Consider the following 26950-nt stretch of genomic DNA (forward strand, 5'->3'; position numbering starts at 1 on the left):
CGAGATTTTAGAATTTCGCGAATTGGATTATCGAAATAATAAAATAAAATTGGGAGGCACAACAATAGAGGCGAGGGCGAGGGCTGCGCTCACTTCAATTGCACGTTTAATGAATTGCATTAATATTGCATTAACCGGTAACTAGCCGCCCGCCCATGGTAAACAATTATTAGAAGCACGGGATGCAGCGCTACGTTGCCGCTGTTTGCTATTCCAGATTTGTTTGCGAATACAAATTGACGTGAAGATGTTTTGTGTGTTTATAACAAGCTACATTACTTCTTTTGTGAAAAATGATGCGACCTGGTCTTTTTAAATTTTGAATGCCACAAACGTTTTTTTTTTCTAAATCTTTGTGTATATTACTAAATTTAGACTGTTCATTAAAATTAATTTTACATTTACGTTAATTTTTTTAAGATAACGTTACAGAGATTTCGTTATATGAGATATAGAAAATGTTCATAGTTTCATATTTAATTAAAAACTTTGCAACGTGTTAGTAATTTAAAAATTTAAATTTAAATTAATTTATTTTGACGTAAGCTTAAATCATTACAAAGACGCGATATCTGGTGCAAGTTTGCTAGATTTTTTTAGAAATAAATTAACTCAATTTTGTTGCTTAAATTTTCTTCTTTAATTATAAGTATTAACTTAAATATAATTGAGAACGATGTCGTATTAAATAAAGTAAAATTGTTTCCAAGATAAACGTATGCTTTTGTACACGAAACAGCAAGGCCTAACTTTACCAGGTCGTACAAAACGTGCGGTGTATTCAGGTGTGCAAATATGTTGGTCAGTTACCGAGCGGCGGCCGTTGTCCGACCAACTAATGCGGACCGTCGCTACCGGAAAATTGGACATTCCCGTATGTCCAATCACACGCGACACTCCACGCAGATTAGTACGCTCGACCACTGTCCAGTCTACTACCCGCACCGGCCTGCGAAAATTCACACTCGTCGGCTTTCCATTGAACTCTAAATCCCGCAGCTTCAAACATTTTCCATCGTTAACACGGAATGGTTAGCGCTATAGGCATTAACTTGATAATTCAATTTGACTAACGCATTCGGTTAATTTTTTCCTTCGCTTTCTGTTCTAAAATGATCCGACTTAATGTTCTTGAAAAATGATATCCTAGTGAATATGTATTATTATGACGGATTTACGATCAATAATTTATAATAACCAATTTACTTGAATTTATCACTTTAAATAAAATGACATATAAGATTTTTGAACAGTTCATTCGCTGACAATTAATGTATGGTACACCTTGTGCAAAAAACATTGGTCACAGAAAAAATAAATAACGCAATGATAAGGTAGTAAGAAAAAGCAGTTATTATCTACATCATATTAATATAATTACTGTTCATTATTAGTTCTTGCAGACTCTGTAATGCTAGAAGACATTGACCTGTTGTATTTCAATTTCAAAAAGAAAGAAAGAAGTGTAAGTATTTTAAAGCGTTTTGTTAGTAATTGAGCAATATATTCATCCCTATAAATTTATCACGATAACCAATTATTCCATAAATTAATCAAAGAAAAAGTCTTTCCGCTAATAGTATCTATAAACTGGTAATTAAGTAATAAAAAAATAAAAGTGCGATTGAAAAAAAATTAAATAAACAATAAAAAGCTATCCGCGTAGCTTCATTTTGTCTCATATTCTTTAATCAGATAAATACTCATGTTATGTATGAGCCCCATATAAAAAGTGCATCTTGAATAAATTATTATGATCTCAGCACGTTTAACTTTATATAAAAATACAGTTCGCAGTCGTAACACGACTAAGACGTCATCGAGTTGCGTAGAGCGTTGCGAGCCATACAAATCTTTACTTAGCATTCTTAGTATTGTCGGCGGCTTTAATTTTTTAGGCTTACTACTACGCCCATACCGTATTCACATCGCGTTCCCACCACACTCACAGATATGTACCTAGCTAATGGTCGACTGGGTAGACCGACGGAACATAATTGTATATGTAAAACTTTATTTTTTTGTAATTTGTACTCTTTGCGTACACGTTAAAGTGTAAATTTGTTTGTAGGAATTACGAGTAAAATCGTTCCGTAATGATGCAGTTCTCGGAGTAGTAGTTTGCATAGTTATGTGCGCGTTTATCTAAGCTATATCGGTCCGTACAGGCGTCGGGTACGCGGGCCCGACGGGTCGCCTACTCGGCTTACTTGACTTTATTAAACGTCTAAAACAGCGGATTGGCTTAACATTAACAGGGACCTACGTAAATGTTATTAAGAGCAAAATCATTTTGCTCGAGTAATACGCTTGTAAATTAAGATATCAAATAATACATAAATACATTATGATTAGATATAGATATAAAAGTGTTATATATATATATATATTTATATATATATATATATATATATATATATATATATATATATATATATATATATATATTTATGTATATATATATCCATAAATCAATGATTTCAGAAATAATAAAAAACGTAATGATAATAAATGTAGAAGAAGCTTTCTCAAAATTTGGATTACCACATATAAAATCAATTATTGTTTATCTTCTGTGTCTGTAGACTATGTAAGGCCAGAAATTAGTGGTCCGAGGCATTCGGGTAAAAAATAATGTTACCTAATTCAGAGTGATCATTTTATACAAGGTGACAGGAAATCGTCGTAAAAGCTTAAAAGCTTTTTGCTGACAAATTATCTATACATTCATCCATTTTAAGATTGTACACCAATCACACTGTATTTTATAAATCATTTCAGTTAGAATTTAATTTCGATATGAGTATAGTGCTAAGTTAATTTAAGTTTGAGACATAGTTATAAGCGTAATATTTAAATTAGTTATAGAGAGTTGCAAACATATATAGTAAAGATCATAAAGATTGCTCTTTATTTATAATAGATTAAAAAAATAATTTTTATAAGAAAAAAGTAGTCGAGTTACCCTCGTGACTTTAATGTAGGTACATACATACATATGATACATGTTCAACGCCCAGTACAAATCACAGAGTCCGTTGTATTTACTCCATTACCCGGCGAGGCCGTGGCTCGTATCAACTATTTATAGTGTTTGAGGCGCTTCATAAATATGCAGCGGTAGGCGCTCGCCTTGCCGACACTAGCTATTCAGCTCGTGCTGAAGACTTATGTCAAGTGACAAGCGGAAGATAGCGATTTCTTCGCTGTATTTAAAAAAAAAAACATTTTATTTTATTAATCAAGGATTGTCAATAAATATAAAGCAACCACAACTAAACGACAGGTAACTTGCATTAAGTTGATAGAATTTTTGAAAATAAAAACCATATTTAAATCTAATAAAAAGTATATAGGTGACATTTACTCCTTTATCAACTATTCATTAGTTATTTTTATATTATTGTTCTATTATTTAAAATGATACAGCATCATTAATCGAAAACATTTTTTTGGGTAAACGTCTAAACTATTTATTTTCATAGAAAATTGGTTCGCGTTACATTTTGGTTTCTGTAATGACAGACCTGTGGACTGAATTTAGCTATAAATCAGCGCATTAAGTTGTAAATGTTAACTAAAGAGACGATTGGCTGAATCACTAAGTAGTTTTGTATGTTTTAAGATGGCTAATAAAATAACTATTTAAGACTAATTGCCTTCTACGCACTGCAGCCTCCAATCCGCGGTACCTACAAATGTCATTCGGGCAGCAATGAGAGTTTTATCCAAAAAATCGTGTATAAGGCAGAGTTTTAGTTTTGCTTACAGGGCAACTAGTAATTGGTGGAAACATTTTAGAGGGTAAATGTATGCATTTGATATTTATTATTGTACGGTATAATCTATCCAAAAATAAATGGTTTCAGAAACGATAATTAACGTAATGATATAAGTAAGAGAAAGCGTTTTGAAAATTCTAATTCCTAGCTATTAAATTATTTGTTGCCTACCATCTGTCTCCACAGACTTTTTGCTGCCAAAAGTTAAGTTCATCACGTTCCAACACACAAAAAAATATTGTAACATATTTCAGAGTGATCACAGCTTTAACTAATCATTATGTGTAAGTGTATTAATATATCATATTATATATTATTTTAAACTTCCAGAATATTAACTCATCTTTCTCATATAAAATTCGTTTGCCGAAATCCCAATTGATTTGGCTCCAAGGGAGGTGGTTTAGCGGTTGTGTGTATGACTTTATACTTTACTGTTTATTGCTGAAGATATTATGTACTATTCAAGCTTAATTAGGTAAATGATGCAATAAAATCGCTTACTCGCTCGACTTTCGTGATTTATGCCACTTCCTTAGCTCTACGGTTGGTTAGTTGCAACGCTCCGTGCGTTACCTCACTTTCAACGGAAACTTCGCGATGTATTTTCCACTGCATTTTTTAGAGTATCGCTTTTGTAGGCCCCACTTGTTTTAATACTGAAGTAGTGTGATATTTTCTCGATCCTATTTTAGTTAACAGCGGTATTATACTTCCTCTTTCGACTACAGCACCGACTTTATATTCATTTCTATGTTACTAATGCTTTTTCATTAAAGAAAACATAGCACTTTGTCATATATACACACATCTAATGTCACCTATATAGTATATATTTATGAAGAATACACTTAATTATTTATTTCATTTGTGCTTGTCAACCTGTCTTTTAGATTAAAAGTACGAAATATTATAACCACTTCTTTTTGAAAAAAAAAATAGTTTTTTTAGATCTATCAATCCCGTATATCATCATATTTGCGAAGAACTTTAAGAAGGCATAATTTTCGCAAAAATGAAAATGATTGTAAAGTATCGCCCGTATTGTTTTACAAGATTAACAGTTGCTTACCAAATCTTTCCTAAACATGAATTAAAATTGTTTTTTATGGATCTTCTATATTAATCTTTAAATAGGAAGATATCTATTAATAGTAAATCATACATAGAGTATATTATAAAGCCCTCCCTTTTTATACTCGTCGATATTGCTACTATCACAAAAATATTAAATTTTTCGTAATTTCTTTGTAAGATGTTTTACCTTTCACCACATGCCATCATGTAAATAAATCTGTACCTGTATTTGTAAAGCCGAAAGTTAACGATCGCCAACTATCTTATCGGGTCACCTTACTTATAAATACACAAACTGTTTGAGTCGATGTACCATTCATGCGGTTGACATCTTACCTGTCAGTAACCTCAGGCCTTTCAACGATAATCATCGTAAAACCCATTCAAAAACCATCGATTGTTCGATCCTTGAAAGACCGCCCCCGAAATATAAAGGGTTGATAAACATATCAAAGGATTTTTTCTAGTGCAGTTTATGCCTCAATTTTAGACACACTACACCTGTTTGTTATATATAACAATGAGAGTCACCATTTCTATTATGATTGTACAATTGGGTACACATATCGATTATCTACATCCAATAGTGAATTGATTCACTGCACATATTTATGCCCCAGGACCTCCCGTATTATTTCTACTATACTATACAGGTATGAAGAAAAATTTATCTCGGTAGGAAATCGTAATAGATTTAAAACAGTGTACGTTCCAAATAAAGACTTTCGTAGAACAAACATTGCGTATTGAATGTTTGCTAATGTTTATGTCGAATTGCGTAGAAGTGAACATAATTTTGCGTAACATTTAATTTTATAACTTCGACTAAACATTCGAACAAAAAGTTGGATGGAGGTTTCTTTGAACGCGATGGCGTAACATGTCAAAAATACCTTAAGTCTCAATCAACTTGTACTAAATGAAGAAACTCAATTAAAAGTTTAAAAACACGAATCGTTCACGTAAATCGTTCGATTACATAATGTATTTATTTTTGATTAGGTAAGTTTCGTCTTAGCAATACTTATTTAGGATATAACTTTTGCTTCTCTTTACCAAATAAACCTTCAAGTTTGACATCTTGTTTTTAATTTTCCTTTTGTAAGCTTGTGAATGGTTTCTGATGTTCGTGATTAATTATGTTTGAGTTAATCTTTAAGTTTAGCGTTTCACAAGGGATTAAATGATATTACTTCGAAAATTATTATTAGAAAACAAGAAAACAAAATTTTGGTGTGATTCATTCTGTTTTAAGTTATTTTAGAAATATATAATAGCCTTTGCGAGAGAGTAGAAACTGGTTGACAAAATACACATTTCTCATAATTCTAAATATAATAACGTTGTGTTGGGACCATCCACCATCATTGGTTAAACGTGTACAGGCTCTAACATAGAAAATTTTCATAGAACTTTTTAAACATAAATAACAAATAGAGGCATATAAATTCTAATTTTAAAAATAGTTACAATCCCAGCGTTATTTACTAGTTTGCTAACTTAAATCTGGTGATATTACAGTTCGATACTTTTTTAAGTTTTGAACGTTGTTAGGATAAAGACCTTCTTTACATTTATCATTTGAAATAAATTAAATCATACCACTAAGTGCTGAAGTAAGGCTAACGCTGTAGAAGTGGAAAAACGTTACACAAATATTAATTTGTATATCTTGTACTTTAAAGACGTCGTAGTTATATTCCATATTGTCACCGAAATATTATATTTTAAGTTATATAAATTCACCTAATTGTTTATTTATATAACTCAAGTGCGTGCATAAACAACAGGAACGATTAATCTATATGATGCATTATCTAAAAACGTATTTTATTTAAATAAATAATTTGAATAAAATCATCCATAATTCTGCACAATTTCTATGGCTATCCAGACTTGCTGCTAACATTTATTTTCTCACGATATGTCAAACTTACGGCCATTTTAGTTTTAAAGCTAAGTAAATGTAACATGTTAATAACTAAATAAGTACTCGTAAGCCGTAAATAATTCATACGTCATGATACCTACGCCGTCTCTCACTCAGTCGCTAAACAAGCTATGAACAATTCCAAGTTTGTGAATTTTTTAACGAACGAAAGTAATCGATATATTCCAGCAGATAGGAAAGTCGAAGTGACAACGGCCAAAACATATAGCGTGCAGTTCAGGTGACCGCTGTGGCTGTAAGTCTATGGATTGGAGACCATGAACCAGCACGAGTCTTAAAAAAGTCCGTGGAAACATGCCGCTTTCAATCGGTTCTTTAGTAAATCTATGGGAAGTTATATGCCCAGCTATGGACATTATGCGGCTGAAATAACGATGTTGATTTACTCACCATTTATAATAAAATAATAAAGAAGTTTATATTCACGTAGAAGTTAATTATCCTTGTAAATATTGTCAGAAAGGTTTGCCAAAAATTAGATGATACTATATTTAAAGATGCGTTTGGTGGGCTCTTAAAATTCCGACGTGCTGAACCGCGCAGGCACTACGCAGGGAGCCACGTGGCGGCCGCCTGCACTTGACACCGGTGAGATAGAGTGCCGATTAGCCACCCACTGCCGGCAACCACATCGAATCGTCAGCAACGCCCATCTACTCGCTTACTTATTGCCCAATTGTTTTAATTTCTATTTATCGCCAATGAAAATTTAGTCTACAAAATAAAACGTGATTAAAATATTTGATTAATAAATTAAAAATTTTTATTTTCATTCTTTAGCGTCATTATTGTTTACAAACCTATATTCGTAGCCTCTTTTTAGTTAAATGTGTCTTTCTGGTAGAACCTATAGAAAAATAAATCAATATATATTTAAGGTATTACCGATCATAGGTCAACGCCTTGCATTGGGCGTCTATGGGCAGACATGATGATGATAATGATGATAAGAGTACCACTTATGTGTTAATTCATCACATCTCTGGAACCAGTTAAAGAGCCTTGAAAATTAATAGAAATCTTTTTTTCACGAAGCAGAGATCAATTATGAAGTTATTTTACGAAAATTAATCCGATAAATGGGACAGGAGGTGCCCTTCAAAAAAATACATATTTTTAAACTATTTTATGGATGTAAAAAACTAATAACGGATTTACGAAATTATACCCACAAAAGACAGTGCGGATGCTAATATATGTATAAAGCAATTATTAGTTTAAAAGAAATAATTTATATATTACACAGTAACTATGCAATTTTATTATGATTAGTGTACGTCTGTACTATTTGACTGCATTTGTATGTATACGAGTTTGTATAAATTATAATAATGCATAAACCTCCACATAATTTAGAAAAATTACTTATATTATGTGGTAATTATTATACTCGTATGACGAATGCAACTTTAGTTGTGATTTACTTTGATCAATAATTCCTAGATAATTATCGAAGAATTTGATAAATTTTATAAAAATCTGAGATCATTCTATCTCTATCTATCGTGTTACTGGTAAAATCAAGATTAATTAATTTGTAATAAAGGGTGAAGACGATATTACGAAACTAGTGCGTGAAAATAGGTTATTCACCGCTGCAGAGTCCCGTACGATGAGCGAAGGACACCGAAGATAAGCGAAGGATAACGAAACTCGTAAATACTATATCAATTAAAAGAACCAATAGGTCTGTTAAATTTATTTTAATTCATCGCGATAAACACGTTTTTATCTGTGTCAACTTGATAAAAATTAAAAGTTTATTATTAAGTAAACCTTTGTCTTTCTGTACGCATTGAAGAGCTTTTATTTGATCGTAATTTGAAACTTAGTTTGTTGATTCATTGATATGGTCGGTATTATGTTTGCATTAAATATATTTTCAAAAAAAGTAATCTTTATGTTTCTGTCCAGTTCATCCCAGGTGATTAGCATTCCGATCCGGTGGTAGATCACTTATAATGTTAAAATAAAAGACAATTCGTGCATGTAAATGCTTGAATAAAGATGTTTTAAAATTAAAACACAATTAATTATTACAATAAGTACAGCGAGATTCCTAATTTGCATGCGTTTATTACCCGGCTTGCGTTGATAGTCGTCTCTTTAAAAAACCTTATCCTAAGCCTCCGCAAACAACGGTTGTCGTCTCGAACGTGTTCCCCATGGCATCGCAATTAGGCGGCGGCCATTCAACACGTTCCATAAACAATATCGCGCCGCTGGATCGACGGCTGCGGGTGACAGCCGCGATAAGTGGCGGTTGGTCGATCGCTGCCTCGCGATCACGTTGCCGCGCCACTCTTATGCTCAACTTATATTATAGGTTTATTTTTAAACACTGTTTACTTTTTTAAAATCTAATAATCACTCGGTAATTATTGGACCCAATAATTAAAAGTAGGCTATAATAGTAGATTCTTTTCTCGGCCACTGTTCATTCAGTTACAAGGTGAAACTTATATATTATTTATTTGTAAAACTCAAAATTTATGCAAGGAAATAAAACATGAATTTTATTCGTAATTCAAAATGATTGATTATTTTTTTTTAATTTTTTACCAATCGAACTAACAAAATGGTTTAGTATTTATTAATTCTGTTGTAGACTAATTCAATGGTATCAAAATCGAATTTCAACTCTATCAACTTTTAAACAATTCAACCGGCAAGCGGAAAGTCGCAAAATAGTTTATCTTAACGCGGCGTCACGTAAACAAAGTGAACCGTCGAAACAACGTCTCCAGTCACCTACCTACTGTTTTACACACAGAGATCAGTATCCTTAACTGCACGTCCTACTCGCTGCGTCTCTCTCGCGCTAAGAAAATGAAACGGACCAATGAGGGGGTGGGGTGACACGCATTTCCGGGGCCGGCTCCAATCAGCTGCTAGAACAAAGGATCTGCGATAGCTACTTACCTACAAGTAGCTACAGGCGAGGGGCGACCGTAAGTAGAGCCGCGCTTCGTTGCTCACACACGTGCGTCCGATACACACTAGCGTTTTTTTTTACCTGACGACGGGTTTTAGTGGGCGTAACGCTTGCTCACGTTATGTCTAGTTGGGTAATCACTTGGCTAAATTTACGAGAGTAAGTGCATTAAACTCTGAGAAGCGACAAATTTATACAATGAAAATAATGTCACGTATGGCGCCGCATTAAGTAACATTAATTTTCCTTATTCATGTTAAATACGGATTTTTCTTTATTTAACGCAAGCGCTTTATGGTCCCATAAAAAGAAAATAAAACGAAGGAGGTATTATCCTAAATGACATCCTGTTACAGCTTATTTCTTCTCGACTTCCAGAATCCTCACGTCGTCGTTAAAGGTACATTTTTCTTTTGCAGTCCTCATGTTACGTACTTGCAATATCCCGAGAACCCCTCCGCTGTCTGTTATGATGCAAATGAGGCCTTATCCGCCCGTAACACAGTTGCAAATGAAATAATTTAATGGCAACACGCCCTGTAAGACTACAATTTGACTATCGCGAATTTCCTGCATCTCTGCGGCTATGAAATGTTTGATGAAAGTTAGTCTTTGTAATGTAAAGTGTAGCTTGCGCTTAGTAATACAGAGTTTATTTTTGTCTGTGATATGTAAAGGCGGTGAGAAACAAATCTGCGCAAGGTACAGGGTGTCGAGTAACTCGTGTTCTTACCCTCTCTCCTTTGTTCGGGCCGGAAGAGTGCGCTAGAATTACATGCTCGAGTCTGATGTGCGCTTATTTTTTACGGCTCTATATCGTGCTTACAGCGTCTCGTATAGTTACGCAGTTCAACGACTGAAGAAACGAGAGGGCGGTTGAGTACGTAAACAAAACTTGTTTGCAGTTTAGATTTAGGAGAAGTTAAGAACAAAAGTAAACGCGCTTCTAACAAGGAGTACGATTAAAAACGAAGCGAGATACAAACTGGCATATCACAAGATTAAATAAATAAAGATACCATATAATATTAACAACGATCATACTATTTGTGTACAGATTGAGTTTTAAAATTTTGACTTACAATAATCATGAATACTTTACTAATGATAAAGGTTAAAAACCATGTAATGATTTTGGAATACAAAATAAGTTTGAGGCTAAACATTGTATTTGTGCTTAAATAATAAAACTGTTGCAAATTATTGAAATGTTTTAATTGTGTGATAACGCAAATATACTACGTGAAATTAAAATATAAAGGTTTCACATTAATGTAATTTTTACCATCAGGAATTCGCAACTATGAATTTGTTCTCATAATTTATGTTAAAATTAAAAACACAAAAATTATTTTTATTAAAAAAAGTGGTAATCGTCAAATGTACTTATATATGTATACTATATGTTTACTTCATAACTGATTTGTATACTTATTTAAAATAATACTTATTTGTCAAAATTCAAAAACAAATTATTTTTATTTAAAACGAAATATATTAAAAACGCATATGTAGGCCTATGTTACAAAATTGGAATCACAAAATCAAATTCCATTTGCAATAAAATAAAATAAAGCTAATAATAATGATTACTTATTTCTTTACATAATATACGCTTAATATTTCGTGTACTTAATTATCAAGTTATACTGTTTTACTGTTACACTAAGGGAGGCCTAAGTCTAGCAGTAGATGTCCTGAGGCTAGATTGATGACGACAATGATGACTGTAAGGGAAATCGAAGCATTTTTGAGACACATGATATGCAAATAATTAATTGAATATAGGAATTTCAGAAGCAGATTTTGAAAGAGTTCAGAAATCGTCGAAAGATTTTGGTACTTTAACACCAAGAAATTTCCTCCTTATTGGGAGTCATTAGCTCCCTGCTCTCGTCGCCGAGTGCCACCTCGCATACAGATCTATGGATTAAATTACTCGGCCAACTATTTTACACAAAACCGGGGCCATAATTAAAGCCCGGGCGAAAATAGGGAGAGTCAAACGTCTTATCTGACCAGCGGGAAATAACGTTTCTTAGTTGAATAGTTTCAACGGAGTCGGGCGGCGAGTGAGCGGAATAAATAATTATTGCGGTAATTTAAAGTTAGCACTAGTTGCGATGCCAAAGGCACCACGGCTTCCTTGCAGATATCTAATGAACATAGTTTCAGTGGGATATAGCTTTGTGATCTGTCTCTGTGATTTGATATTTAGGCTATGACTATGACTACAGGTTGATATTATTACAGATCAATTTATTTTATTACAGATTAATATTTAAGCACTACTTATATAGACTTGTACAGTTAAATAATCGTGTAGGTTTAAGTATCTATTACATGCATGTATTTTAACATCAATTTTTAACTTGCGGGAATATCGATACGTATTTAGCAACTTGTTCCTATTTGAAAGATATATCTGAATATTGTAAAGTAAAAACACCTCTACATGTTTCAATTTTAAACTTTTGTAAGGAATATTTCAAGAGCTATATTTCGACACTATATATAGCCTTTCTAACGTACTTGAGGTGGTTTATGTATTTATAAAAAATATTGTGATTTCTATCAATTTCAAATTTGTTAGAAAATAAATTCGTATATCTTTTATATATGAGGAGATAAATACATATAGTCGACATTTCGGAAAATATATATAGGTGTGTTACTAATTACATGATATATTAAAGTCTACGTGCTTCAATTTAAGATATAAGATATTAGATTGTTTTTGAAAATTTGAGTGAAGCTTTGAAAAAGGAAAATATCAGATCATTAATCATAAAAGTTTTGGAGAAGCTTGCATTTGTGTAGAAATAGGTATCAAAAGTTAGTAAATTACATTTTCACAGCCATACCATATAAAATTAAAAAACACAAAACAAACCACAAATTTAATTTATTGATCTCACTTTTGTTATACTATATGGGATAAGCCCACTTTTAGACACTTTTACGTCATGCTTTCTTCTAGCAATAAAAGATCGAAAAACTTCTAGAATTATTGAAAGTCTTAAGTATTTACGTCAATGTACCTACCTACATTAAGAATCCTTTGGTCATAAACGATTTTTTTTTTAGTTTATTTTACCAGTTTATATTTTTTATTAAATTATGTAAAAAAATGCAACATCATTTCAGCAATATCACGTCCGCTGCTAGATATCATCTTCCCCCATAGATTAAAAAAAAATAACAGGTAACAAAAATTTTATAAACCTGTTAAAAGTATAAAACTTGAAAACGTCTCAAACGACTCACTCACAGCTATAAAATCAATAGCATAAGGAAATACAATTCACTTTCACGGTATCTCAAATAAACCATTCTTCGCGATGAAAGGGGAATAATCTCGCTACAGCAGCGGGGGCTTAATCAAAATCCGTGAATTGCTTTAAATCGAGGAAAACGCAGGAAATATCCTTTGTGGCGGCAATTTGCCTACATGCGTGGGGCTAATGCGCTATCGGCGCGTAATGACTTCCTTAATTAATTCGCAATATTGCCGCAGAGTCGTGCCTGTTTGTGTTCACCAAATCGGGTACTCAGTAACTATAATTTAAAGAAAGTGGAGTAAAATTTGAACTTTGTCTATATGGAAGCCAGGTTCTAAGCATGGTAAGTACGAAAAGCTTAATTACTAATTTACTAAGTGGCGATTTGAAATAACGACTCTTTGAAATAAGTTATTTTTGTAAGTATAGTCCGTAAATAATCTGTAAGTAGAACTTGTGGCAATAAGTATTAAATTTATATTTTTATTTTCTTCATAAAGCCAATGGTTGAAAGAATGAAACAAAACCTTTTCGATATTCGGAAATATGGACGAGATTTTCATAAACTTCAGTTACATAAGATGAGTATACTGACAAAATTATTTGTGTGATTTTATATTACTTGATTTTTATCAGATTTCAATATCAGATTAATTATTTTAGTAGCTAAAATGAAATTCCTCGGCCTATTGTGATAAACTTGTCGCTTTTACTCATAAATTTAATCTGACACACATTCACATAATGTAACATTTTCCTTTAAACGATGTGAACAAGATGTTAATAGATACATATGCTAAGCTTTTTGTTCAAGTTAAAGTTTTTCACTAATCCGATTGCTTGAAACCCCTAAAGTTCTGAAAACCATAACATTAACTGTTACAATACCTCTCACAAATAAGAACCCTTATAACTAAATCAGATGTACATAAGGTCGTCTACATAGAGACCTCGAAACACGCCAATAACCGATCGAAGAAAAAGCAAAACTAGGGGCGCTCGTCGCTATGGCACCGGAGGCACTAAGAAGTTATTTTAGGGGAATATTACGCGACATCAGAGGCTTATCTTTATGGCAGGTGCTCCTCCCTCTCCGCAGCGACAAATTTACACGATATGTTTAGACTTATGCGGATCACAACTTTCGCTTATATCAAAGTTAGTGTTGAGCTTCCATGATGTAACTTTCAATGTAACAGGGCTATCTGCTAAGATGATACATATTTCCAATAGAGTTTTTAAATCTCCTAGCAGTGTCTAGTCAGCTGTAAATAGCTTGTATCTTATCATAAATAACGATAATCCCTTTCGTTCGTTTGTTTCAGTAATAGCCGCCGGTTGCAAGGTATAAAGAAGTATAAAGACCATTTAGTACAGAACCCTAGTGAAGTTGTTATGTTTTTCTAATTTTTTTTGTAAGAACCGTCTTCATGTAATAGATGTTTGAAATTTGTACAACGTTTAATACCCGTGGCGCTTTGCGTTACGATCAAAGCCTACAGAAGGTTCTCGTGAACACATGTTGATACACATGTTAACGTAGTCAGTACGCTAATAAGCATTTAAACAGATTAATTATTATATTAGCACCATTCTGCCATCGCTATTGAACCTACTTCGCTTTAGAACTCAATAAACATTTGATCCTGTGAAACTGTTCAAAGAATCGATTTGTGATCATTGTTTGACAGTTCTGAGAGATCGGTACTTCTCGATTGTTGTAAAGTGCTTATCGCCGCAATCGCTCGAGGTCACACTAATTGTTACAATTAGCTTAATAATTAATACATATATTAATCACTTTTCATCGGAAGAAAAGGTCAACATTATTTCGCTTTGGACTTCTTAATTTCTTACATATTGTTAAATTCATAATATAACCTTTCTAATTTATATTAACAGTAACAAGGTCATATAATTGGCATTGTTTTTAAAAACCAAAACCTACGAAAATTATATTCTAGTAAAATTTTTAACAAAAATCATTTTTCACGATCATTTTTCACGATCACTAATAGTTTTTTTTTATTCGAGGGTAAGTGGTCATGCCCTGAACAAAAGTCGTATAGTGCAGTGTAAAATTTACAATTAATACAATTGCTCAATTGTTAAGAATTACAAATTCATTAGTAATGTAAAGATCATATACTGCGTGATCCTCTGTCAAGCAGTGGATGTCCTACAGCTGAAATGATGTTGATATAGACCCTATCATGTCGTTAGTTAAGTTCATCATCATATCACCTTCTCTCAAGAAAGGTCCTGAACAGTACGAACAATTTAGTGAATGCGTCATTACTATTTTGTCTTGTATATCTAAGTATATTAACTTTTCGGCGTACGAAAAAAACACTTTTTATTTTTATTACACCTGCAAACAATGTTGAGTAAAGAATTATATTCAAAAAAAAATAATTTTAAACATATTACTTTTTATTAGGTGAATTGCCGTATTGATCTTGCCATTCTAAAAGTAATAGAGTTTTATAGTATTTCAAGAACTATGCTATTCAAAATTCAACTTACGTTAGAGTGATATGAAATCCTGAAGTTACGTATAGATTTTTAAATTTCACAAAATAAATTTAATTTCAATATTTTTTTTACCAAATCGAACAGTGTGGCAAAAAGTATGAAACTTATGATAATTATTACGAGCCGTAATATTAAAAGGCCCATGCATTATATAAAGTATATCAAGCCTAAACATTTGCAAATAAACTGTTGCGTACGTCAGTTAAATAAAAATTACGGTAGAAAAGTCCCGAGGGAGCGGTCTCATTGTCAGGCCACAATGAGCGCGCTTGATTGGCGGAAGGATGTTCTCACTAAATAAAAAATATCGACGCGTCATTTCGCACAATTTTCGTCGAATTTTCAAACGATAAAACCTGTCATTTCGCTGTTGACGCGCCTATAAAATATTCATGCAGACGGGCGAGAGATGAGCGATTTTTTCTTCGATTTACGCCTCGAAATAAGATGTCATTTTCCGTATCATTAGCGGCGACTCGGAACGTCGCGAAGCAACTATTTATACGCAAATACGTTAAAAATGACGCCCGGTCGATCGGCTGCTTGACACACCATTGATAAATTGCGCTCTTTTCAATATCTTTAGCGTTTTTGTGGTGTTACGATTTCGGTGCCCTTCGTTATCATTTAACAATTAATTAAATATTTACCGGTAACATTGTATAATAAAAAACCGGAGCAAGAAATTAATAATTTCTGTTGCTTTATTTCTATACGTTCTACACGTTATTTTTAATAAACCTCTTTTTGAAAGCATTATTATTTAAATGAATATAACCAAAAAAGCATGAATGTATGCAAAATAATTCTAACATTTTCGATGATTCCCCTATTTTCAATTTGTGTTTGTATTGTTTATTTGTTGTCTTTAATTATAACTGGTTCTTAGTTAGCGTGCAAATTTTATATTCTAGTAAATTATAACAGATGTAAGAGGGCTTAATTTATTAAAAACAAAAAGTCGTTATTGCAATATCATTACGTTTTGAAGTCCGTATTATCGAAACGGTGTTATTAGAACGTTAACCAGGAACCGGCTATTAAACGCTTCTCCACTAGCATATGGAACTTGTGTATACACAAATCTCACTTGCGAGGTAAATTCGATCGGAATAAAACCCGATACCGCTACAGGCTGGCGCTGAGCCCTCTCTTTGCAATGAAATCGCGCGGAGTAGTTTATCTCGCCCGTTCACTTGCTCCCACAATTCACTTTATAAAAGGAACTTAGTGCGATTATCGTTTGATACGTCTGATAACTGTCTGTTATATTTTTCTTGTCCTGCTACAAATTTATATTTTAAAATACCTTTTCGCACTAAATAAAACACAATCTAATACATAATACCAAATTGCTTAATATTATATAGCATTCACTCTCAAAGATCTACCACTAATATGTGTTCTTGATGACTTACAGCAGTGACAGATGGCCTCTCACTCGGGCCTCATCGGTAAGTTCACGATCGACATTCATGAAGATGGCTATGCTCGTGTTACGTAGATAAACAAAAATAATCGACGTAACATTAACGATTATCGTTTGATACCTCATGATAACTGTCTGTTATGTTTTTCTTGTCCTTCTACAAATTTATATTTTAAAATACTTTTTCGCACTAAATAAAACATAATCTAATGTATAATACCAAATTGCTTAATATTATATAGCATTCACTCTCAATGATCTACCACCAATATGTGTTCTTGATGACTTACGGCGGTGACAGGTGGCCTTTCACTCGGGCCTCATCGGTAAGTTCACGACTGACATTCATGGAGATGGCTATGTTCGGGATTATTCTACGAGATCGTATAAGACTCAGGAGATATGTAGATAAACGAAAATAATCGACGTAACATAGCGGATTGGCAAAACGAAGCGGCAGAGGAACGCATAACAGACGGCTACTGGAGCCATAAGGTTCTGGAATGTACCACGGACTGTAAAGCTCAGCGTGGAACGTTCAATCAGAAGACAAACAACTTTCTTAAAACCGTCGAAAGACGCTCGATGCAGAATGCATCTAATCGGTCCTATTAGAAATCTGGGGATGCTTATAACGTTTAAAATTTATGTAACAAATTCACAGCATTTTACATTTATATGAAAAATAAACACGCTTAGAGCTCGAAATATATAATGTAATAAAATGTTATAATTTGTGATGCTAATAATGTATCGTCTATCTAAAAAAAGCTAAAGTAAATAAAACTTTATTAAGCTAATATAAACTTAGCATAAGTATTTTCTTTTCTCGAAATATTTAAACTACTACCAAGCAAATGCAAGTAAGGTCTAGTCAAAATTCTACAAAATAAAGATTTTTTAAATGTTATCCGGGTGTTTCGAGGTAAGTCTGTCTGGATAAACTTATCTTTAATGGCCACCGGTGAGAGCGACGAGTGAATAGAATCAAAAGTTATATCTTCTTTAGTTAAAGCATCATTAAGATGATAAATAAGTTACTTAAACGAGCTCATTGCCTTTAACTATATGCAATACCGGAACCGGAAGACGGCACCAAGGCTGATTGTATCAGTTAAATTAATAGTAAATAAGAGACAGATAAATTGCTTACAAAAAGAATGATGTTATAATAAAAATATAAAATATGTAGCGTAATTACTAATAATAAATCAATTAATATGTATATATATATATATATACATATACACACATAATAATTAGGTAATAAAATGAAAATTATTGTTCAGAAATATTAAGAGCAAAAGTAGTAGGCGGGCAAGCGGCTTACGCAGCCCCACGTTGGGCGCCAGGCGACAATATTGCGCTGCCCGTGTCCCGGACTAATCCCCGGATTCATTTATTTTTGACAACGCAATACGATTTTATCTCACGGCTTCTGATGCTGTTTGCCTTCTGTTATTATACTCCCACCATATTCGGGCAACTTATTTATTTACTTAACCACCCCTTATAGGGGTGATTTGGTTTTTAATGTGCCACGTTTAGTGAGTGATTTAATTTCGAAGCGATTTTTTTATTTTTATTAACTTATTACGTGATATGATCATATTTTTTTTAGATTCAAAAGAAGATTTCACTGTAGAAGTAATACTAGCCGAAAGTTGAATAACTAATTATTTTTCAGTTCCTTTGAGGAATATGTAGAAACGTATTTGTAATTTTTCAAGGAAGTTTTGTCTGTGTTTAAGTAAATAAAAAGAAAACTAGAAAGAGAACTTGTTAATTTATCTACATGTTTTAAAAAGTCTCGTTAAAATTAGTTGTGCCGTTACAGGTTTAGTCCCAATAGAACAAAGAGACAAGAATTATAAAATAAGTTCTGGTTTTTTAAGATTCAAATTTATTTTATATATGTACGCTAATTCACCCTCGAACCGGACCTCAGTCCAAAACCTCGGCCTGTTAAGACGATTGAGGCATAGATGATGAGCATACTATCATATTTCAATTGCATATTTACAGAAGTTCGCAAGCATATGCAGAATACTTAAGCAAATTGGTTCGCAGGTGTATTCACAATGATGGACTTTCAGTGAGCCTGTTGGTGTTTATGAGACGGAGAAATAAACTAAACATATTAACATTTATTGTTGTTCGTTAGGTTAAGAAAAAATGTACTTTAGTTCTGCTTTATATAATAATCTTGTTTTTTTTTCTATTTGGCAAGTCAACGTTGATGGAAAGTGTTGTTTAAAAATTGTATATTTATGATGCCTACTTCTTATAATAACTTTTAAATACTACTACTATGAACATATCATATTATGTTATTATTACGTAACTAAGCTGTAATACCGAGAAGTCATAATGGTTGAAGACGAAGATATTTGACCAGTATGTGTTACCGATGATGTCTTACGGCGAACTACTTCCACTATGGTGGGGCCGTCTAGGATTCCGCCTCGCACACGCTCACAGACCGCCCGGCGTGGCAGTCGGAGCGGCGGATCCTGGTGGACGAGATCGGACAGGACCTTTCGTTGCCAGCAGTCGTGTCGGCGATGCTGAGCGGGTCATCGGCGTAGAGGACCGTGGCCTCTTTCTGCGAGACCGTCATGGTCCAGAAGGAGGCAGCCGAACGGGATCGGCAGAGGACAGGTCCCGCTCGGAGACGAAGCCGTCAGCGCGGGGACGCGCCTCGCGACGGCTCTCTGGTGAATGGTGCTCCCCTACCATAAACGGGGCCTTCGGAGTCGCGGGAGTTTAGGGTGGGGGCTTTAAACTCCCACTAGCTTCGGCGACTCTGAGGCGGTCGATGGTTCGACGTGGTCTCGAATCATTGTAATAGCACCACGAGAGTTTCGGGGATAGCGTTTACACGCATACCCCGCGACGGGCTATCGAAAATAGCACTGCGCCAGGGGTCCCCCGTATAGCGCAGAGGGCGATCAACGGGGGGTTTTAGTGGGTAGGAATCCCACATACACCTGTCCTCCCCCAGGGGTTGGGCATCTTGAACGTTCGGAAAATTTCTCCCCCAAAACCAAAAAAAAAGGCATTGTAGTGGGCGTCGACTGAAAAAGAAGAAGTCCGAAAATAAAGAAAAATCTATTTACCTCACCTGAAACAGGTAAATTTAAATCTATAAGCACTGAAGTTAGCATCAATATAGTGCGTTAGTATTAGCTCTTACCGTGATTTAATGTACATGTTTATTTTTATTTTATTGAGGTCCAAAAAACTATGAGTATAATGTACATAAAATTTATGTACAAATTTTTGAACACAATATCCAAGAAGTTTACAACATCTAATAAATATAAAGAGTTAAGCATGAAAGAGTTAATCAAACTTCGATAAAAGTTTTATTTTATGTTTGTTATCTTACATGTTTTATATTAACGTATACTTAACCGTATAGCCTTTGAAATAAAATGTTATTATGTAATTGAATACAGTACATAGCCTTAAACCTTTTATTAAGGTCGTTACTGTACATCCGTTTTTATTTATTACCTTTTGTTAACAAAGTCATGTTTACTTCATTCCACTTTTGGAACTACTGAACGAACACTACTGAATTTCATCACATCAAAAGACTGTTAAGACTGATGTTTCTTAACAACTTTATTGTAAGCGAAGCATGCATTATATGTATAATTTTCGTATTTACACATCAGTAGTGTTATCTAATTAAAATACACAATATATACACGCCAGTATTAAATTTATAATACAAGTCAATAGTAAATTATATCTATAATGGATATTGAAATATACATTAATACTATTAATCTATCACACATGATTGTAAAGATCGCCAAGTTAAAGTATGACGTAAATATCAAAGTATTTTGTTAATTTATTTAGATGTGTCGTGGGAATTGGTGATTGCCAAAATATTAGGAAATTTTTGTTTACATTAAGAAAACCCTGTTGTAGTAACGGTTGATGAGCTATTCTAAGGGCGTTATAAATTTGCATATCTTATTAAAAACCTCAATATCTCCGACGAAAATGAAAATAAAACACGTCAAAGAGAAAAAATAAACGGAGAGGGGACAATGGATATTTCGAACGATACGAAAAAAGGAAGTTGTTATAATGGAAATTTGGGAAACACTTTGCATTTTCTTTATTTCCCCCGACTCTCGGCAAGAAAATCTGTTTTCTTAATTACCTTGTTTGGTAATTAGTTTCTAGCAACGATCTTTTTTCCTTTTGCCTCTCATTGCGAAAACAACTTGTCTTCTGCTAATGAAGTAATTTATAGTCTAAGATGGTATTAATAAAATTGAGTTGCTACCTCCATTTCTTAAGGTGAAAGAGTGTAAAAAAATCCAAAAATAACTAAATCTGTAAGGGCCTGATATTTCTTAATTTGAAAAGCGTCTTATGAATTTATTACATTGAATAAGGTACTATTGAATTCAGCTGTAAATAACTAAAATTCTCTCAGTTACAACCAAATAGACGTTAAGAAAATTCCGTATCTGTTTAAATAACCTAAAGCAAAACCGTTTTATACAGCAAAAACGAAACGTACAGAGAGTTTTCCGTCAAAGTGTCTAGGTCGTAATTTAAAACAAACCTTTGAAGTGGCCAAACAAATTGCAAGGGACACTTGTTAGGATTCGAAGCTTTATGTTCCCCAAATGACACACGCTCGTGCACTGGATTAGATCGCTTGAAGTCGACTGCCATCAATGTACGGATACTTATACAACTAATAGAACATTTTATTTAAATACTCAAAATAGTCACAGCATCTCGTTTTAGTTGCGTTTATGATTTTAGTTTTTTTTTACAGTAATCTGAATTAATTTATGATTGAGTAACTATTAATCAGTGGCATATATTATAGTAACATAACCTAAACATGAACATTGAGACAAAAATATTATTTTCAATAATCACATTACTTTATAATAGTCATAATAATTTAATAAAAGAATAATATTTATCCTATAAATAGATGATCGGATATTATATGTTATATAAAATTTCTTGAAATGTTATAATTATTATTTTTACTTACGCAAATAAATTTAACAATTATAATAATTAGCGTTAATAATGTAAAAAAGGTATTTATATATTAGCCAAACGTAAATATTAAGTTAACTAATTTAATGTAACCTACAAATTTTTCTTCTTTTTTCTTTGTTAGTGTCATTTAGTGTAACATTTGTAAGTACTGCAATGGATCTTTTACGTTAGAACTTTATCACGCAGTGACACGAGTAATTGCGCCCTCAAGAGCCGTAACAGATGTGTAATACAAGTACCAAAACGATGTAGAGGACACGTTAGTCAATTCAATCCGCAACGTCCCTCTTGTTTTTTACGGAGGGTTCGTACTAATCCGCGAGACACAAGGACGCTTATGATGCAAAGTAATTTTGCGACCCGAAGATATTAGATTCCGTTAATATATGTCTCCATACATATACATCTTCTTGTTAAAGTTGACTTTAATAACAAAATTTATGAATAGTTTTTATAATTGTAAGATTCTACATTACGGTGACCAAAATTACGTAAGGATTTCAACCCATTATACTAAATTTTAATGTTGTTTTATTGTGGTAAATAATAATAAAAATTATGAAAATATTTACATTTGTTGTTCTTAATAGAACAATAATAATTTTTATATAATCAGACATTTAATAATGTATTAATTATAAATATTATTAAGTTTATTTATTCTTATTTTACTTGTTAACTATTGTTGACTAATAAGGGCTGTTGTAATGATATAAAATAAAATATTACTAATGACTTCTTAGTTTTGAATCCAAGTTCATATATGTGCCCTCTCTAAGACGTGTGTGTCTCATCAGCGAGAACGAAAGCTTGTAATTGTTAGGTTAGTAAAGCAACTGTAACAGTTAACAATATATTCCATATACTTTGCAAATTTTAAAAATTTAATTAACCTAATTGAAAATAATAATAAAAAAGCCGTGCTTAAAAATATATCTATTGTCTATCGTAATAAGATATTATTTGATGAAATGAATGCCCTCATTCTTTATTCGTATTTATTCAAGTTTGAAATGTTGTGACCACATTTACATGGCGCTGCCGCAATATCGTGCCGAATGAAGGAAATTAAAATTCTCAAACAGAAGGCAGTTACACGAAATCACGGCACTAAAACTTCTATATATATTCCAGTGAATGTTGTAAAAAATCATTGCCTCCGTCTACCCTCGGCCCTCAGCGAGGGGAAAAATCTAATCTGTGCATTTTTTGCGGGACCGCGATGCCACAAAGAATTTCATTTCCCACTGTTCATCTATCTCTATTTCACTGACGGCTCTTGTTCTTGAGCCGCCGCCCCCACCACCCGCAGCCCCTCCTAGCCGCGCGACCGTTTTTTAGACTTCCTCGATTGGAGATAAGGTTAAGCGAGCTCTTCTTATTAGTGGTTTTGCAGGCGACATTCTCAGCCTCATTTTAATTTATGCAACATTATTGCTAGCACTTTTTTTCTCAACTGATAATATCGTAGCTACTTGCAAGTCGTCTCTCCAATATCGATTCCGGAAACAATGATTAAGGATTAAATTGATTCACAATGGCGTGTGTCATGTTTATAGTCATAATAAATGCAATAAAGAAACCCAGTGGGCGAAAGTCACGTATAATTGTATCACTAGTGTTACAATCAAAATGAGCCTACACGAAAACAGTATTACACAATTACGTACAATTGACATTCAAATCTAGGGACATTGTCGCTTTGTGCCGCTTATTGACGCGTAATTGTCAATAAATTTCTACGGGATCGGAGTTTAATGTGGGTTTGGGTGGAAAAAGTTATGTTTTATTAATATTTTTACGAGAGCGTTTAGGAAGAGCGATAAGATCGGTTGCTTGGGAAGTTTTTTCTTTCAATTTCCGTCACGATTTGTAAGCTCATTATTGTTGCGTCGATGAGGGCGATAGGGGCAGTGGTCGCATGCTATCAAGAGTGCGATGTTATCGTATCTCTTAGCGACTTTCATCGGGGCTTTCGATTGTCGTCGAACTCCCCATTTCTTGTGGAACGTGTTTTCAATAAGGCAGCCAGTCGCCATGATTTATTTCTGAAATATTTATTTGATTAATGTTTCAACATTTCGATATTTGTGATACAAATTTGTAACAAAATAGACTTTAGTAAAATTAAAGTACCCAAAAGTATAACACATACGAGTTTAAGAATACTTTTTTATCTTCAATGACAATAATATTGACTTATTTTAACTTAACATTACTATGAGTAAATAAAGAGTCCGTAATATTTTTTCTTCTATATGTATAACTAATGTATCTTAATAACATATACATCTAAAACTTAAAATGTTAAAAAACAAATAACTAGCCATTCTCATTAAATTTTCTTTAAACTTTGTTAGAAATCGACAGATTATTAATATACTTAAAAGTATATAGTTGAAGACTATCTAAACACGTATATCTTGATAAAGTTTTATACATTTGTAGCTGACAGCGCATTGTTGTGATCTTATATAGAGGGATTAATTCAGGGCACGTCGTCCTCCGATATCTGATCTTGGGGTCCTGCAGGGGCTTACTTCGATGCGGTGCTTATTATTTTCCGAAGTCAACATCATATCTGAAATATGAAGTCTGTTGTAGTTAAGTATTACATCTCTATATAGAGAGTATTTATCTTTTGAAATTTACCGATGAATGGAACATTTACATTTTAATATGATATTCATATTTAGTTATACAAGATTAGTTATAGATGTAAAAGCTTTAAATAGGTGAATACATAGTTTATTTGTCAGCTAAGATCTTAAAACTTATTTTCAAACATACATGATTGAACAAATGATCAGTCGATATGTGTTATAATGTTTCTTTTTTCTATTGCAATGCGACATGTCAATTACTCTTGGCAGTACAAAGTCTGCAGGAACTGATGATAAGCAATAATAAGTTTTAAAATGAAATAATTCGAATTAAAAAAAAACGCTTTTTCTTACTATATTACCATTACGTTATTTATCATTTCTGAAATCATTGATTTTTGGGTAGGCTGCAGTATATATTAATTGACAGCAAACAATCTATACATTGGCCTTTTCAAGCTTTTACACCTATAACCAATAACCCTGTATAAAATTTTAATCAAAAATATCTATAAAAAATTTAAAAAGCGAAAATTTAGGTTCATATCTCTGTACATGTCGATTTTCAAAATAGCCATCGTTGATTTCAAAAGTCTGAGATCTGGATGCTATAATAAGTATAATAAATAATAAGTATGCAAAATTCATGTCAAACTTCCGACAAACCAACAATACTAGTTATCAAAGAGTGTATATCTAGTATACATTCCACACTAAAGGATAATCAAGCATCACCGAGAACAAAGTCTCGTCTCTCAGTCTTTACTGAATCTAATGTTTATTCAAGATACGTTACGTTACTTTACGTTACTTGGAGATCAAATGAAACTTAGCCTATAAAAGTTTATACGTGATTTTTTTATATGGATTGACAGAAATTTCTTTAAAATACATTTTTTAAGTTAATCCAAGACTTTACATAAGTATCATATTTGGGCAGTCGGTGTACATTGCTTGTTGTAATATAATAAGCTAGAGACATATTTATTACATTTTATCAACCATCGAGGATGATATACTTTAATTGAAAATACTTAATAATCACTGACAAACATAAAGTCTATCTTTTAAAATATATTGACTTTCTTTGGTCATTTCTTGTTACATTTTGGTATTATAGCCAACATTAACGACCAACATTTATTTATGAGTCGTGTAAAATTTTTTTACATAAATACATTTTATTAATAAAATTTAAACTGTTTAGGAACTACATACGTTTCCATCAATATGTTAGTTTCTAAAATAAAATGTTTTGTATTAAAACTGGCAGCATACAAAATATTTTTTTAAAACAGGTTCGAGAATTTTCTACGAGATCGAATCAGTAATAAGAACATGCATAGATGAATAAAGGTGACGACGATATTCAAGTTGAATGGCATATTAAAGTAACAGTAAGCAGGCTACACAGCGTACGGAACAAAAGGCGTGGAGATGATGGAAACCACGCAACGTCAAGCGCATCGTAGGACGTTCACTCTCAACGCGGACGACCTCGTTAAATTTGTTGGATAATACTAAGTGCCGGCCGGTTTCAAAGGATCATGTTTTAAATGGACATCCTTCAGCTGAAACGATGATGATGATGATTATTTGCAGAGAAAATATGTTTAGGATACGAAAAGTTCGATTTAAACAAATAGCGAGTATTTAGTTAAAGCCGAGAACAAACACGATAACGCTTATTAAACACGTCGCTCACTGCGTTGACATTATCTACCCTCAATCGGCGCGTCTTGGGCACGGGCGGAGATAGAAAAATGGTAAAATGTCATTACACGTGTAGCTCCTGATTAGGGGAACCTCAGTACATTAAAAGTACATGGTTAAATAAGGAAAGTGACGATTTAACTAATTTCAATGTAAAATTTAGCTGGCGAAAACTTTAGTCATTTCTGTCGTAAAAAGCCCATAGTTGGATCAGTGTCTTCTAACGATCCTTACAAAGTCGTCTATCCACCTTCTCGTTGGATGTCGACAGCCATGTACATTTCCAACAGCCATCTATTTTATGTGGCTGTCGCTCCAACTTGCCAATTCACATTGCTATGTTATTATTTAAAAAGTCGCTCACTTTATTTTTAAAATTAGCTAGTGACTCAGGAATACATTTTGCCGTAACACTTTTTTATTTACAAATATTCTTACGATAGGCAGAAACATTTTAAAAATGTGTTGTGTTGGAGGAAACAATTTAAAAGAACCGGTTGAAAACGGTCGGCATCCAGCATCTTCTGACCACCTAAACAAAGTAGTTTTGTTCACCTTGTGGGTCAACGTCTTACGCTGCTTCCTACTGTTG

This window comes from Battus philenor, unplaced genomic scaffold (genome assembly GCF_028537555.1).
Source record: "Battus philenor isolate CCGP_79_NKW_IND1 unplaced genomic scaffold, ilBatPhil1.0.hap1 SCAF_2, whole genome shotgun sequence".
NCBI classification, from domain to species: domain Eukaryota; kingdom Metazoa; phylum Arthropoda; class Insecta; order Lepidoptera; family Papilionidae; genus Battus; species Battus philenor.